The sequence below is a fragment of the Oryx dammah genome, unplaced genomic scaffold, assembly GCF_014754425.2.
Source record: "Oryx dammah isolate SB20612 unplaced genomic scaffold, SCBI_Odam_1.1 HiC_scaffold_24, whole genome shotgun sequence".
Lineage (NCBI taxonomy): Eukaryota > Metazoa > Chordata > Mammalia > Artiodactyla > Bovidae > Oryx > Oryx dammah.
Window position 1 is genome coordinate 53,731,154 of NW_024070208.1, and position 16,142 is coordinate 53,747,295.

Sequence of the window (16,142 nt, forward strand, 5' to 3'; positions counted from 1 at the left end):
TGTTTATTTAATTTTTGAAAATTATTTTAAATTGGAGGATAATTGCTTTACAATGTTATGTTGATTTCTGCTGCACATCAACGTCTATCAGCTGAAAGTTAAAGTGTTGGTTGCTCAGTTGTGTCCAGCTCTTTTGCTACCGCATGGAGGATAGCCTGCTAGTCTCTGCTGTCCATAGAATTCTCCAGGGGATCTTCCTGACCCAGGGATTGAACCTGAGTCTCCAGCATTGCAGGCAGATTCTTTACTGCTGTGTTAATTGAGTGATTGACCTCCTTTTTTTTTTTTTTAAACTGGATCACTAATACTTTCCCCTCAGTATTCAACCAGATCATTTTGAATAGTGGTATCTTTTTCTTGCAATACAACAATTTGAAATGTAAATACATTTTGTGAAGAATATGTAAAAAGACTAAGATAAGCTAAGAAATTGGACAGGAAAGGTGTTCTCACGAATGCAGTTATCAGCACCCTTTTCCCCCTATGGTTTCAGAGAGATTGACTCTTCTACTCGGACTACCCCCTGCAGCTGCTTGCCCATGGGGACTCTGCAAGCATCCAAAATTGTGCAGTCACTAAGTTTGCTGAGAAGTTGTTGCCCATGGAAGACTGAGGGGCAGTGCTGACTTTGGCTGCAGTGCAGCTAGAATTTATGTAGATTTTAGCATTGTAATCTAGATGCTGCTCAGAACTTTAGAAAGACACAAGTTTAAGAGAAGGGGCCAACCAATATAAAGGATAAACCTACTACTCATTTTTAAATTAGAAAAATACAGGTCATACTGAAGATGATGTAGATTCTTAGAAATCCATCTTCATCAGTTTTTGTTTAACTTTCCTTTCACATATTTCCACCTTTATTTCAAATCTCTCTCTCTCTCTCCTTTTTTTTCTTGATAGAAAAGAAAAAAAAGAATGCAGAAAATAGAAAAATTTGTTACTTTTAAAATTTTTTCTCTGAAATAATACGAGGTATCTACTTATAGTAAAAGATTGACATAGATGAGTTAGTCTAAGATGCTTATGTGCTCAGTTGCTCAATAGTGTTGGACTCTTTGCAACTCTGTGGACAGTAGCCAACTCCTCTGTCCATAGGATTTCCCAGTCAAGAGTACTGGAGTGGGTTGCCATTTCCTCTTCCAGTAGCCTAAAATAAGTCAGGTGTATTCCTCAATAGGAATATTATAATATAAGCCTATTTAATTCAATTTGACAAATATTTGTTGGGTTTCTTTATGGGTAATGAAACATGTTCCATAGAAATATACTAAGCATTTAAGTAAAACTGAAAATGAGACCAATTGTTCAAACCATATGTAGAAAAAATGAACACAAAAATACGTAGATGATGTTTTTTAAAAATTCTAGGTAGAAAACTGAGAGCTTTTTTATGGGATCTTCCTTTATTTTTACTTTAAAAATTATCTCATTTAGTGCCTGTAATTCTATTTTTCTTCCTAAGTTTGCCAGTGGAATACAGGAGCTGCAAACCCTGGGGACCTGAGATACTTGGAAGTTGCGTAGAATGTTAAAATTTCACATAGTTTGTATCTTCCATTTCCTTAGGCAAGTGATTTTTCTTGTGTTGCCAATTTCCACTGATGATTCTAGAAAAATTTGAGAAAAAAATCTTCAGAGTTTTTTTTTTTTAAATCAACTTACGAAACAAAAACAATTTTGCCCAGTGTAGTAGAATAGTGGCTTCTTTACAATTTCTTGGGAAGTTAAGTGATCAGAAAGAAAAGTGATAGGAAATACTCACTTTTGTTCACTTTAAGGACAAAAACAGAACAAGAATAAGAAACATTCACTATTCTGAGAAAGTAAAAGGAGGTTACCATTCTTGTTAATATCATGTGGCATTCATAATCTCCAGTTATTTGATATATTTGAGAGATAAAAGAGCCAAAGACTGAAAAGCTGGGAAGTAGTAATTTTGTACAGATGCATATAACCATCATGACATTTGGGGAACACACGGTTAGTCAGACTCAGTTGGTTGAGCTTTAAGACTGTCTCATTCTTTGCCTATCATTGCTGGGTTCACCAAAATCTGATCAAACAGAAATAGTCTTGTGAGTACATGGTTAGCCCAAGCTAGGTAGAATGTCTAGGAACATAGTGGGCATAAAATGAATGTGTTCATACAGTAATGCCTGTGTGGCTGAATTGAGAACAAGTTTGGTTAGATGAGAATGGCTGTAATAAAAAAAATGAAAGAACAATGCTTGCTTAATCTAAGTTAAAGGGTAGAGGGAGCTGCTACTTATATATTGTGATTTGAAGTCCGCTGGATTTTTGCTCAGGGACATTAGTTGGAACTTCTTTCAGATTACACTATTGAAACAGCCTAAGGCATTGGAATACAGAACTGGTAAGTTTTAATGTTGTGTCTGAGATCTGAATTAGAGGGTGCCATTGGACAAGGCAGGCCTGAACAAAGTATTTCTGTGCCAAAGACAATTGGCAGCATACAAGCGTAGGGGCCTATCAGATAGACTTCCAAACAAACAGGGGGCACTGCAAGAGATTCTGGGGACAATAGGGGGAACAGCCATATTTTAATAGTTCTAACTGGAACAAGACATTTTAATTCTACATTGTAGACTCTGCAAATGCTTTAGAACTCATACTGGTTTCAACACATATTTTGACAAAATAGCAACATTTTAGTTTGTCTTCTATTTTCCTTCAAAAAATTGGTTGCCAGACAAATATGTGATGGCAGTTATATATGGACTCTAAAAACATAATAGAAATGAACTTATTTACAAAACAGAAATAGACTCATCGACATGAAAAACAAATTTGAGATTACCAAAGAGGAAAGGGAGTAGACGATAAATTAGGTATTTGGGATTGTAGATACACACTGCTGCTGCTGCTGGTAAGTTGCTTCAGTCGTGTCTGACTCTGTGCGACCCCAGAAACGGCAGCCCAGCAGGCTCCCCCGTCCCTGGGATTCTCCAGGCAAGAACACTGGAGTGGGTTGCCATTTCCTTCTCCAATGCATCAAAGTGAAAAGTCAAAATGAAGTTGCTCAGTCATGTCCGACTCCTGGCAACCCCATGGACTGCAGCCCACCAGGCTCCTCCGTCCATGGGATTTTCCAGGCAAGGGTACTGGAGTGGGGTGCCATTGCCTTCTCCGTAGATACACACTACTATGTATAAAACAGATAAATAACAAGTACCTACTGTTTAGCACAGGGAACTATATTAAATATCTGCAATAATAATGGGAAGGAATCTGAAATACATATATGTATGTGTGTGTATATGTATATATACACATATACATACATGCTGCTGCTGCTAAGTTGCTTCAGTCATGTCCGACTCCTAGCGACGCCACAGACTGCAGCCCACCAGGCTCCTCCGTCCATAGGATTTTCCAGGCAAGAGTACTGGAGTGGGTTGCCATTGCCTTCTCCGATATACATACATATATACATATATGTAACTGAATCACCTTGTTGTACATCTGACACATTGTAAGTCAATAATACTTTAAAAAAATTTGCTTGCCATTTGCAATAACATGAATGGACCTCATGGGCATTATGCTAAGTGAAATAAGTCAGAGAAAGACAAATACTATCTGTATGATGTCTTATATGTGGAATGTGGAATCTAAATACATTAATACATGATAAAAATGTAAATATATATTCTATATAAATATATATTATTATATTCCACATGTAAAAACTGTATGTATATGAAACCATGCTCACAGACACAGACCTCAGATTGCTGTTGGCCTGAGGTGGGGGATAGTGAGTGGGAGATATGGGTGAATTACTTTTAGTTTTGTTTATAGCTTAAATACATTAAATTTATTTTAAAAATAAAGCATAAAACAAAAGGTTGCTATGGCTTCATATTTTATCATAGGCTAAAACCAATTTATTCTTTTTAAATAGCATCTTGAAAATATATCCAGATGGTTTTAGCAAATGTATATTGACCTTTATAAAACTGTTTTGGTACCGAGATTGATTTCTTTTTTAATCACATATTTCATCTCCACTTTAAGACTTGCTGATTGTGCTTGCTTTGGCAGCACATGTACTAAAATTGGAATGATACAGAGAAGATTAGCATGGCCCCTGTGCAAAGATGACATGCAAATCCATGAACCATCCCATATTAAAAAAAAAAAAAAATTCCTGCTGGCTTTAGAGTTCTGAGCAGCACTAGTCCTGTGAAGCTTCTGTCTGCCAGCTCTGTTCCTAACCATCTTGTCTTGAACAGGAGACTTTTGGAACATGTAAACAAATGATGAAGTACAAACAGATTTCTGTCTCTCTTTTCTTTTTCAATCTCTCTTTCTCTCTCACCTTAGCTCCTAAATAATAGATCCAATGCTGGGTGTAAGTAGTTACACAAAAAGTATTCATTTTTTAATCTTTTCTAGTAAATCATTTCTAATGTAGAAGTAGACAGTGTATTTCCTTCCCACTAAACTAGTCCACTCCAGTACTCTTGCCTGGAACATCCCATGGCCGGAGGAGCCTGGTAGGCTGCAGTCCATGGTGTCGTGAAGAGTTGGACACGACTGAGCTACCTCACTTTCCCTTTTCACTTTCATGCACTGGAGGAGGAAATGGCAACCCACTCCAGTGTTCTTGCCTGGAGAATCCCAGAGATGGAGGAGCCTAATGGGCTGCCGTCTCTGGGGTCGCACAGAGTCGGACACTACTGAAGCGACTTAGCAGCAGCAGCAGCAAACTAATCCTATCCCTGGAAACTCATTCTGTCATTTACATGCTAAACAATCATTGATGGAACATCTACAATGCAGTAAGCGTTGTTCTAGAGCTAGGCGGGACAGACATGAACAATCCTCTGCACTCATGGTACTCATAGTCAACGAAGGATATGGACAGGAAATTGGAAATCCTAATTCAGTATAGTAAATATATGCCTATGCCTGCACAGGGCGCTTTATGAACACAGGAAAGAGCCCTGTAACTTAGTGGAAGGAGGGAAGGGATTATAAAAGAAGGAGGTCATGATTCAGCTGAATTTTTAAAGGATGAGGGAGATTTAGTTATGGTGGAGAAAACTGGACAAGGTGTTTTAGATCAATAGTAGAATGTCAGCAAACGAATGGTGGCAATGGAAGAGGGTCACTTTTAAGGCTGAAGCATTGGCAGAGCATGGGGATTGGGGAAAATCAGAAAGAAGCCATCAGCTTGGCTTTTCATGTCAAATGTTCATTGCAGCACTACTTACAACAGAGAGGACATGGAAGCAGCTCAGATGGTCATCAACAGATGAATGGATAAGGAAGTTGTGGTGCATATACACAATGGAATATTACTCAGCTATAGAAAGGAACACATCTGAGTCAGTTCTAAGGAGGTGGATGAACCTGGAGCCAATTACACAGTGAAGCAAGTCAGAAAGAGAGAGACAAATACCATATATTAATACATATACATGGAATCTAGAAACATGGTACCGATGATCCTATGTGTAGGGTGGCAAAGGAGACATAGACATAAAGAACAGACTTTTGGACTCAGTGGGAGGAGAGGGTGGGATGGCTTGAGGGACTAGCATTGAAACATATGCATGACCATATATAAAACAGATAGCCAGTGGCAGTGTGATGTATGAAGCAGGACACCCAAAGCCAGTGCTTCTGTGACAACCTGGAGGGATAGCATGGGGAGGGAGGTGGGAAAGGGGTTCAGGATGGATGCAACACAAATATACCTATGGCCAATTCATCTGGATGTATGACAAAAACCATCACAGTGTTGTATTTATTCTCTAATTTAAATAAATAAAAGGATGCAATAAACATTGGTTGATTTTTTGAATGAAAAAAAAAAAAGAGTAAAGACTTTAATCCAAAAGCTGGAGGGACTTTAACCCAAACTATTGGACACTGAAGCATTTAAAAGTGAGTGAGTGGAGAGAGGTACTTGCATTTTGGAAAGTCACTCTGGTAAGGTAGAGGAGTGTGTTTGGGTTGGGGTGAAAGGAAGCTCTTCCTTTGAGAAGACTGATCAGGAGACGTGTAGTAACTCAGCTGAGATAGGAACCGTTTTTGAGCCCAGATATTAACCATGCATTGTCAATTTTATTAGATATAAGAGACAGATGTAAGAGTTACGCAGGAGAAAGATTCTTTCATGCTTGGAAGCTGATGATACCATGAGGAGAGAATCTGAGAGATGCTAAAGTCAAGCATCACTTCTAGGTTTCTGATTTGGGTAACCAGTGGTGATCTTTACTAAGATTAGCATATGGAAGAAGAGGGTACAGTGATGAATATGTTGAATTTGAATGTCTATGGAGTAAAACTGAAGATATCCAGGAGGCAATGTATGTGGAGCTCAGAATGAGATGGATAAAGATGGGAACCTCCTCGGAGAGGAGCTTATGCACAGCCCTGAGTGTGGTTGAGACACTCAGAGAGTAGAGGAAGCTCAAGGTTAGTAACAACATGGATATGGACATTATGTTACCTGTTATGTGATAATGTCCTTCTGGCTTCCCTGGTGGCTCAGATAGTAAAGAATCTGCCTGCAATGTGGGAGACCTGGGTTCAATCCCTGGGATGGGAAATTCCCCTGGAGCAGGGCATGGCAACCCACTCCAGGATTCTTCCCTGGAGAATCCCATGGACAGAGGAGCTTGGCGGGCTACAGTCTTTGGGGTCCCAAAGAGTCAGATACAGCTGAGCGAATAAGCATAGCATAGCATATGTGATAACTGACTAGGAATGGAGCCCCAGTAGCTAGTGTGAATATTTTAGTCCCTAAGAATAATGAAGAAATTTCGAACTGATATTTAAATTAACTCTTCTTGTTTACCATGCCTATGTTCCTTTACTCTGCTTTGTGTTATTCTTTGCAATGTTGTGACCAGCTGATCTGTACTTTCCTGGTTATATTATTATATTAATATATATAGTTATATCATATACAACATATTTAATATATAAATTTAATATATAATATGTAATTATATATTTAATATATAAAATATATGCTTATATATATTTAATATATATGGTTATATTATCCAGTACACATATTACTGGATTAACTAGGTAGTTTCCCTTCATTCTTAACCAACACTTACTTTGAATATTTACTTTTTTCTGATTATTATTTTTCTCATTTTATTTCTATCATCTGATGTGTATTTTTTTCTACCCCTAATTAAAATGTGAGCATTTCACTTGTAGGCTTACATGACTTAGGTCGCTTCAGTCATGTCCAACTCTGTGTGACCCCAAGGATTGCAGCCTGCCAGGCTCCTCTGTCTGTGGGATTCTCCAGGCAAGAATACTGGAGTGGGTTGTCATGCCCTCCTCCAGGGGATCTTCCTGACCCGGGGATCCAACTAGCATCCCTTATGTCTATCTGCGTTAGCAGGCAGGGCTTTAACTAGCACCACCTGGGAAGCCCTTCACTTGTACCCAACCCCACAGGTTGAATATATGGATAAAAAGGGGCATGAACTTCCCCTTCAAAGCTACCTTCACAAGAGCAACATATGTCTGCTTTCTTTCTTAGATGAAAATGATCCCCATGTGAGCCCCCATTAGAAAGACAAGGGGTTTGATGAATTTGCCTAGTTATAATGGTGTGTATGGGGCAGGAGGAGAAGGGGACGACCGAGGATGAGATGGCTGGATGGCATCACTGACTCGATGGACGTGAGTCTGAGTGTACTCCGGGAGTTGGTGATGGACAGGGAGGCCTGGCGTGCTGCGATTCATGGGGTCGCAAAGAGTCAGACACGACTGAGCGACTGAACTGAACTGAACTGAATGGTGTGTATGCACAGTCCTCTGTAAGCTTGCCTTGTTTTCTCTTTGGACCAAAGGTGGTCATCTCAGGGCTGAGCAGCTGAGTGCACGGAGCTTCAGGCAGCATCAAGACGGTAGAGTATGCTCAGCCTCACCCCTCTGGTTTTTGGACATCCAGATTATGCTGGGTGGCTGTCTTCCATCCTTGGCTACGTTACCACTTCTTAATGTTGTCCTTTTATTCTAAAAGGACTCCAAGTCAACTCAGCATAATTGGAAGAGCATCTACTGTATATAAGACACTGTGCTAAGTGCCAGAGATAATATCCAGAAAGAGTTGCTGTCTCTGTTTTAGAGAGTCTTATAATTTCATGGAAGATAGATATTTGCATAAATGAGGAAAGAGTCAGCATTTTAAATCTTTTCTTTCTTTGCCTTTTTGATGGATTCTTGAAGTGAAATGAAGTCGCTCAGTTGTGTCCAACTCTTTGCGACCCCATGGACTGAAACCTATAGGCTCCTCCATCTGTCCACAGGATTTTTCAGGCAAGAGTACTGGAGTGGGTTGCCATTTCCTCCAGGGGGATCTTCCCGACCCAGTGATCGAACCCAGGTCTCCCGCATTGTAGGCAGAGCTTTTACCATCTGAGCCACCAGGGAAGTCCTTACTGAGGACCTATTCAATTTCACCTATGAGAGAGAACTAGTTCATTTCACAGTTTTGTTGGGTGCGGTGGCGGGGGGTTGGGGGTAGCAGGAAACCTTTCCTGGTAACCCTTTCTAAAATGTCAGCCTCCCAGTTATGGAGAAGGTGATGGCACCCCACTCCAGTACTCTTGCCTGGAAAATCCCATGGACGGAGGAGCCTGGTAGGCTGCAGTTCATGTGGCTGCGAAGAGTTGGACACAACTGAGTGACTTCCCTTTCACTTTTCACTTTCATGCATTGGAGAAGGAAATGGCAAACCGCTCCAGTGTTCTTGCCTGGAGAATCCCAGGGATGGGGAAGCCTGCTGGGCTGCTGTCTATGGGGTCACACAGAGTCGAACATAATTGAAGTGACTTAGCAGCAGCAGCAGTCATGTATGGATGTGAGAGCTGGACTGGGAAGAAAGCTGAGTGCCGAAGAATTGGTGCTTTTGAACTGTGGTTTTGGGGAAGGCTCTTGAGAGTCCCTTGGACTTCAAGTAGATCCAACCAGTCCATTCTAAAGGAGATCAGTCCTGGGTGTTCTTTGGAAAGAATGATGCTAAAGCTGAAACTCCAGTACTTTGGCCACCTCATGCGAAGAGCTGACTCATTGGAAAAGACTCTGATGCTGGGAGGGATTGGGGGCGGGAGGAGAAGGGGATGACAGAGGATGAGATGGCTGGATGGCATCACTGACTCGATGGACGTGAGTTTGAGTGAACTCCGGGAGTTGGTGATGGACAGGGAGGCCTGGCGTGCTGCAATTCATGGAGTCGCAAAGAGTCGGAGGGACTGAACTGAACTGAATTCAGACACACTGTCTCCTTTCCCTGCTAAAGGTCTTTTTTAAAGTGTTTATCATTATTTAACATGATATGTGTGTGTAGCTGCTTAGTCCTATCCGACTCTGTGTGACCACATGGACTATAGCCCACCAGGCTCCCCTGTCCATGGAATTTCCCAGGCAAGAATACGGGAGTGGGTTGCCATTTCCTCCTCCAGGGGGTCTTCCCAACCCTGGGACTGAATGTGTCTCCCTTATCTCCTGCATTGGCAGGTGGATTGGATTCTTTACCACTGAGCCACCTGGGAAGTCCATTAGCACTGTCTATATTTTACTTGTTTTTCTTATGTGTTATCTGTCTTCCATGCCTTGAAGACAGGGATTTTCACTAGCTTTATTCATTGCTGAATCCCTAGTGCCTTGGCAAATATTTGTTGAATGACTGAATGAATAATTAAGTACATGCACGTATTCTTTCAACAAATACAAATACCTAGTGTGTGCCATGCACTTGGAAGGAAATGATAAATGAGACTTCCATGATCCTGCCCTCATGTAGTTTACATTTGGTGAAAGGATTGACATTAATTAAATAGTCACATAAATATGCAATTATAAAACTAATCCATATATCCTACCCTCATGTGATCAAGAAATACTAACATCAAATTTTACACTATAAATCCTCAATTTTCTAAATATTTTTATCTGCAAAGTAGATTTATCATAAACATATTGGTAAAGAGAGTAAAATGGAACATTTCCTGGCAAATAGACATGTTTAAGAGTTAATATAACACTATACTGGCCTCTTCCAGTCCATCTAGTATTTGGAAAATTAATCTGACAAAGGAAATTAATATCTTATACATATAATGACATTTTCTTACCTGTTTAGAATATTTATCCAGTGGGATACCACTCAGATGAAAGTGCTTTAAATGTGTGTGACTGCAGTTATATTCTGGATTAATTCATTTTCAGAAGAGCCTCTTGTTTCAACAAATGAAGTTTGGAAACTTTTAGTGCTATAGCCAAGATATCAGATTTTTCAACTCTAGTTGTGGAATATTCTTAACCCATTGAGTTTTATTGACAAAGTAAAATACAACCCAATCTGAACTTTCAGTTTCAAAATATGCATGTTTTGTTTATGAAGTTTTAGCTTGTTATTTTAAAGGGTAATATCACTTCTTTGACTTGAGATAGAAGTCTTAAGAGCAGATATAATAACACTGGTTTTTGTGGATTATTTAAGAAGGATGTTAATCAGAAACTGCTTGAGTTCCTCTTAAGTTAACTTACTAAGGCATATAAATTATATTTGTCTGAAATTTCATCCATGATTAACCTCAAGACTGTAATAATACTTCATGTAGTTCAATTCCTATAAGAAGCAGTCTTCTGTGAAATAGTTGGTAAATAAAGTTGTCCTATTTATTGACAGTCATAACTAAAGTATCACTGTCTGCTGCCCCTCCTCCCGGCAAATTTTAGGATCACAGAATTAACATAGCACATTAAAAAAAAAATCCAAAAACCTACCAGCTGCAGTCTTTTAAAGTCTGGTATCATTTTGTTAGCACAATGCCTGCCTACGTGAGCAAAAACATGGGAACTGCAGCCCAACGCAGTTGACAAGATTTTTTATTTTCATGATTACTTCTCTGCCTTTTTTTTTTTTTTTTTTTGCCTGCAGGCAAAGGTTGGCATACATGTCAAGAGAATGTTCTCCAGCTGGGGCCTGCAGTACAGAGAATTGTATATACCAGGGGGCTCCTGGGACTCTAGGCAGATTATTATGGTAATATTGGAGGCTGTTGTCCTCTCTTCCCACAGCTGGGCCGCCTCTCTCATTGTAAGTATTGAAGCAATATGTTTTGCAAATTATACGTTGGGAACAACAGGGACCCAGTAAAGTGAGGAAAAAGAGAAACATTGCAAAATGTTGCCTTTAATATTATATTTTTTCTTGTTCATCAAGCAAAATAAATGAAAGCTTTAATTTTTTTTAATTAAATGAGGATCGTGTATGGAAAAAACAGAGCTCTGAGAGGAGAAACTTAATATTGATTTTATTGAGTGAGCATTTTAAGAAAATATCGTTGCGGAGAAATTAGACAGTAGCCTGATTCAAGAGAAACATGGTAAGATGACATAATAGCCTTTATTATGGATTTCAGAAATCCTTTTGAGTCCAATGAAGCTGGGCTAGCAAAAACTGCACAGAAAATATCATTTTAATTAGTGCTAATGTGATCTCGTCATGGTCCAGCTGTTTCACGCAGGAGGAAAATGCGTGTTACTTTATTAGTAATGCATCTTAGAAAAAAATGTCACTTCTGATTTTAAGCATTTGTTATTAAAGTACATTTTAATACAATAGTAGAGAAACATGATTGATTTGGCGAAATGAGGCATTAGTGAAATTCAGGCAAAAGGGCTTAAAAGCCTTCTTAATTGAAGAAGAAATGTTTTCCTTCTGTCTGACCTTCCTTTCTGGAAACATTAATAACAAAACAAGAGTCATCTCTTTATGGCAGATTTTGAGGACATACCATGTAAGAGAGAGTTAAAATGTCAATAATTCACAAATGAGCACTTTTTCCCTTCTGGAGCACAAAGTTACCCCTCAATTTAAAGTTGTAGGCTAATTTTAACAAGTTCTCTGCTGATCCAGTTTTCAATAATAAATTTAAATTTATTCATCAGCAAACATTTTCACATCTCTTTCGATAGAGAATGTTCAACTTATTCTTTTGGCTCCAGCTTTCATTATTCCAGCAAGTCTTAACCCAACTCCTTCATCCAGACATCAAATTGTGCATCCTTTGAAATGAGAAAAATCCCCTGATTTAAAAACTTAAGAGTATGGCTCAAATCCTTCCGTTAAACTCTTATTTGGTTGAGCAAGACTGAGCCTTCTCACAGAAGACAATAATATTAAGTACAGTATTTTTATTTGTAATATGTCTTCTATTTCTTTGCCATAGACCTGTAAAACAGCTCACTATGTGAAATCTTGGGCCACACTAATATATTTATCCAACCTCTTTATTTGATATCATGCCAATATATTTTGGTTTGCTATTGATAGGGGTGTTCGGATATAATTTACTACACTCAGCTAGAAATTCATTTAGGAGGAATTGAGTAAATCAAAGGCTGGTAGGAAGTGATGATCAACATAAATGCCAGCCTCTATGATCTTTACTGAATTACAGCTATCATTTGGAAGTGGTAGTTGAGGGAGGGAAAAGCCAGCAATTCTCTATTGTTTTTTACTGCTGTTTCTCGTTTTTCTAATCACTGTCTCAGGGTTTAGTAAAAAAAAAAAAGAACACAAATAGTAAACTTGATTGATGCTACCAGGGAACTTATTTGTCTGTGGCAAGCCTTCACAGCTTCATGCAGGAGACTGCAGTTTTACCATCCTTTTATTCTTTTTGTCATATGGACTTAAGCATATTGATTACTTTGAAAGTCCCAGATACCGAACCAGAAGTAACTTTTGATTTTATAAAATAGGTTCTTTTTTCAGTGATTTTTTTTCTTGGTAGACGAGAGCCTTTGTAGGCAAAACAATTTTATATTAAGTCTGTTTAAGGTTAAGCAACCAATTCTTTTGAATGGCAGCCCAAAACACGTATACACACACATGTTATTTTTCTACACATAATATCATGCTGTCGTGAATAGTGGTAACAAGGCTCTCTTGTGTTTTTGCTGGAGAGAGAACGTGGGCACCATAAAACCCTGAAAAGGGAACAGAGGTGTGTTTCTCCACTTTTTTGGTCATGACAATTTTTATACTGTGTGCTTCATTCACAATGAGTGGGTGAAATGTTATTTCACATCAGATATATTCTCATTTTTACTTTGAAGTTTTGGTTATATGGAAGCATGATTTTGGGGGTGACATTTTTTGTGTATTGAAAATACAGGTGTCTGTCTGCTTGCCAGCATGACTAGCCTTTACCTGTTGGGAGCCAAGCTGAAGAAAATATTAAAAACCCAAGAATTGCTGTTCGGTCACTCAGTTGTGTCCGACTCTGAGACTCCATGGACTGCAGCATGCCAGGCTTCCCTGTCCTTCACCATCTCCCAGAGTTTGCTCAAACTCATGTCCATTGAGTCAGTGATGCCATCCAACCATCTCATCCTCTGTCATCCCCTTCTTCTCCTGCCCTCAATCTTTCCCAGCATCAGGATTTTTCCAGTGGGTCAGCTCTTCACATCAGGTGGCCAAAGTATTGGAGCTTCAGCTTCAGTATCAGTCCTCATGAATATTCATGGTTGATTTCCTTTAGTATTGACTGGTTGATCTCCCTGTAGTCCAAGGGACTCTCAAGAGTCTTCAGTACCACAGCTTGAAAGCAATAATGGATGCAGGAATATTTTTCTCTCTTTCAAACAATACCTAGAGAAATGTATGGAGAAGATTGGGTTCCAGACCCAGGTTTGGATTTCTACCATATAAAAGACAAGATTCTTATACTGTCAAGCCAGTGTACAGAGCTAGGCAGCAATACTCACAGTGGCTCTCAGTCCTAACAATTGAGTAGGTAGCTTTCAGGAAGAGTTGTGGCACCACTGAAGGTTTTCATGATATTCAGTGTGTTCAATTCTCATCAATCAATCTTTTTTGAATGTCTACCATGTGCAAAGGTGTGGGCTAGGCATTGTGGGGGATTCATAAGAAAGTGGAGACAGAGTTTCGACTTTCAAGGAGCTTTTGTTTTGCTAGAGAGACAAAGATAAAGGGTAAGATCAAAATGGCCAGGTTCTGAATGACAGACCTTAAGGGCTTCAGGACAGAGCGATCACCATGGATTATTGTAGAATATCAACATAGTCCAACTCTTTTGCAACCCCATGGACTGTAACCCACCAGGCTTCTCTATCCATGGAATTTCTCAGCCAAGAATACTGGAGTGAGTTGCCATTTCCTCCTCCAGGGGATCTTCCCAACCCAGGAATCCAACCTGAGTCTCCTCTGTTTCCTGCATTGCTAGGTAGATTCTTTACCACTGAGCTACCTGGGAAACCCCTGAGTATGCACACATGCATGAAAAATGCCCAGGTTCTGAATGACAGACCTCAAGGGCTATACGACACTAGAGTGGTCACCATGGATTAGAATATCAACATCGATTTCAGATGGCAGGATGGATAGGAATATCAACTTCCAGGAGAGAGTAAAGGAAGTGAGTCAAAAGACTGAATTGAGGATGTGATGGAATAAAGTGGAGAGTGTTTCAGTATCACTCTATCATTTAGGGGACAGCTTAGTGATGCATTTCAGTGGGGATATTCTACCAGAACATTAGTCTGTAGGAGTACTGACATAGGTGTACATGGATTGAAGGCTGACTTCCCAGGTCTGGAAATTAACATCTCACTTGTATTGACTCCATTTAAATTATAAGTTATTTCAAAATCTTGGGACGATTCTTGTCTGTGGCCAAATTCTTCTGGAAGTATTGCTCATGCACCTGGCTTCATACAGGCAGATTTAGTTAGTAGAACTTGACATTTTCTCCATCATTTATTAAATATAAAATCTTTTGATCAAAGTAAAATATTTTTTCCAATGAACACCAGTGGCTTCTACATAGATATATCCTTTCACAGTCCAGGGAAAACTGGAGAATGATAAAGCGATCCAGAAAAAACACGAAAGGCAATGCCAACAAAATTCTCCTGATACTTCTCACAAATAAAGAGTTATATTTACATATTTTTAAAGACTTGCCAACATAATTAAGGTCTGAAAATTTCTTTCAGGTGACTGGTTCCTTGGCATTGCTTTTATGCTTTTTAAATATCTTTAATGAGTAAAAACTTTCCTTTTGTTTAAGCTTCCTTCAGAGTTAACTTTTCTCCTATATCCATTTTTTCCAAAGCACACTCATGGGAAAAAAAATGGTGATAATCTGGGTAGCTTCAGTATGTAGGTAATTCGGCGTGTAGGACTGAGAGACTCTCAAGTATACTGTACTCATTTCATCACATATGATTTCAAAATTGTTTCAAGCATTCTTTGTCAGTATAAGTGTGCATTTTTAAGGGCCCCCTGACCTGCCTTCTCAACTGTCATCAAGATATGAAAGAATAGTCATTAATTGATTAATTGATCTTTGGCTGTGTTGGCCCTTCCTTGCTGCGTGGGACTTTGTCTAGTTGTGATAGGGGGCTACTCTCCAGCTGCAGGGTGTGGGCCTCTCACTGAACAGGCTTCTCTTGTTTGGAGCACAGACTCAGGGGTGCATGGGCTCCAGTGGCTGTGGTACACGGGCTTAGAAGTTGCAACTCCCAGACTCTAGGACAGCTAGGCTCAATAGTTGTGATGCACAGGCTTAGTTACTCTGAGGCATGTGGGATCTTTCCAGACCAGGGATTGAACCCATGTCTCTTACATTGGCAGGCAGATTCTCATCCACTAGACCACGAGGGAAACCCTACAGAGTAGTCTTAACATTAGCCATAGGAGGCTTTGGCAGCATTAGTTAATTTGGCCTACTGTGCACTGAGTAAATTATACTCCATGGAAGACATTACATAGTTGGCCTTTGTACAACTTGGGTTTGAACTGTGTAGATCCACCATTCCAATTGTTTCAATAATAAATACTACAGTACTTACACAATTCATGAGTTGGTTGAATCCAAGGGTATGGAACCCCAGGTATGCAGGAACTGAGTCTATATGGAGGATTGACTCTAAATTGTAATTGAATTGTCTCCTACATGGAAGATTGGTGGCCCAACCCTGCACTGTGCAAGGGTCAAATGTATATATGTATGTATATACATATATATACACACATATATGTATATTTATTATGTGTATATGTATTTATTTACTATTTGTATATTTATTCATTTATTAAT

General features: G+C 39.3%; 1 long non-coding RNA gene and 1 other non-coding gene across 2 annotated transcripts; one reads left to right on the plus strand and one right to left on the minus strand.

The window, feature by feature from the left end:
• Positions 1-11: 11 nt before the first annotated feature.
• On the minus strand, positions 12-15,740 carry LOC120883217. The gene is made up of 3 exons (XR_005725716.1): positions 15,729-15,740; positions 7,769-7,770; positions 12-84 (listed from the first exon to the last, which is right to left on the minus strand). It is a non-coding gene; the product is annotated as an uncharacterized LOC120883217 (long non-coding RNA).
• On the plus strand, positions 4,050-4,156 carry LOC120883414. The gene has a single exon (XR_005725774.1). It is a non-coding gene; the product is annotated as a U6 spliceosomal RNA (small nuclear RNA).
• Positions 15,741-16,142: the final 402 nt, after the last annotated feature.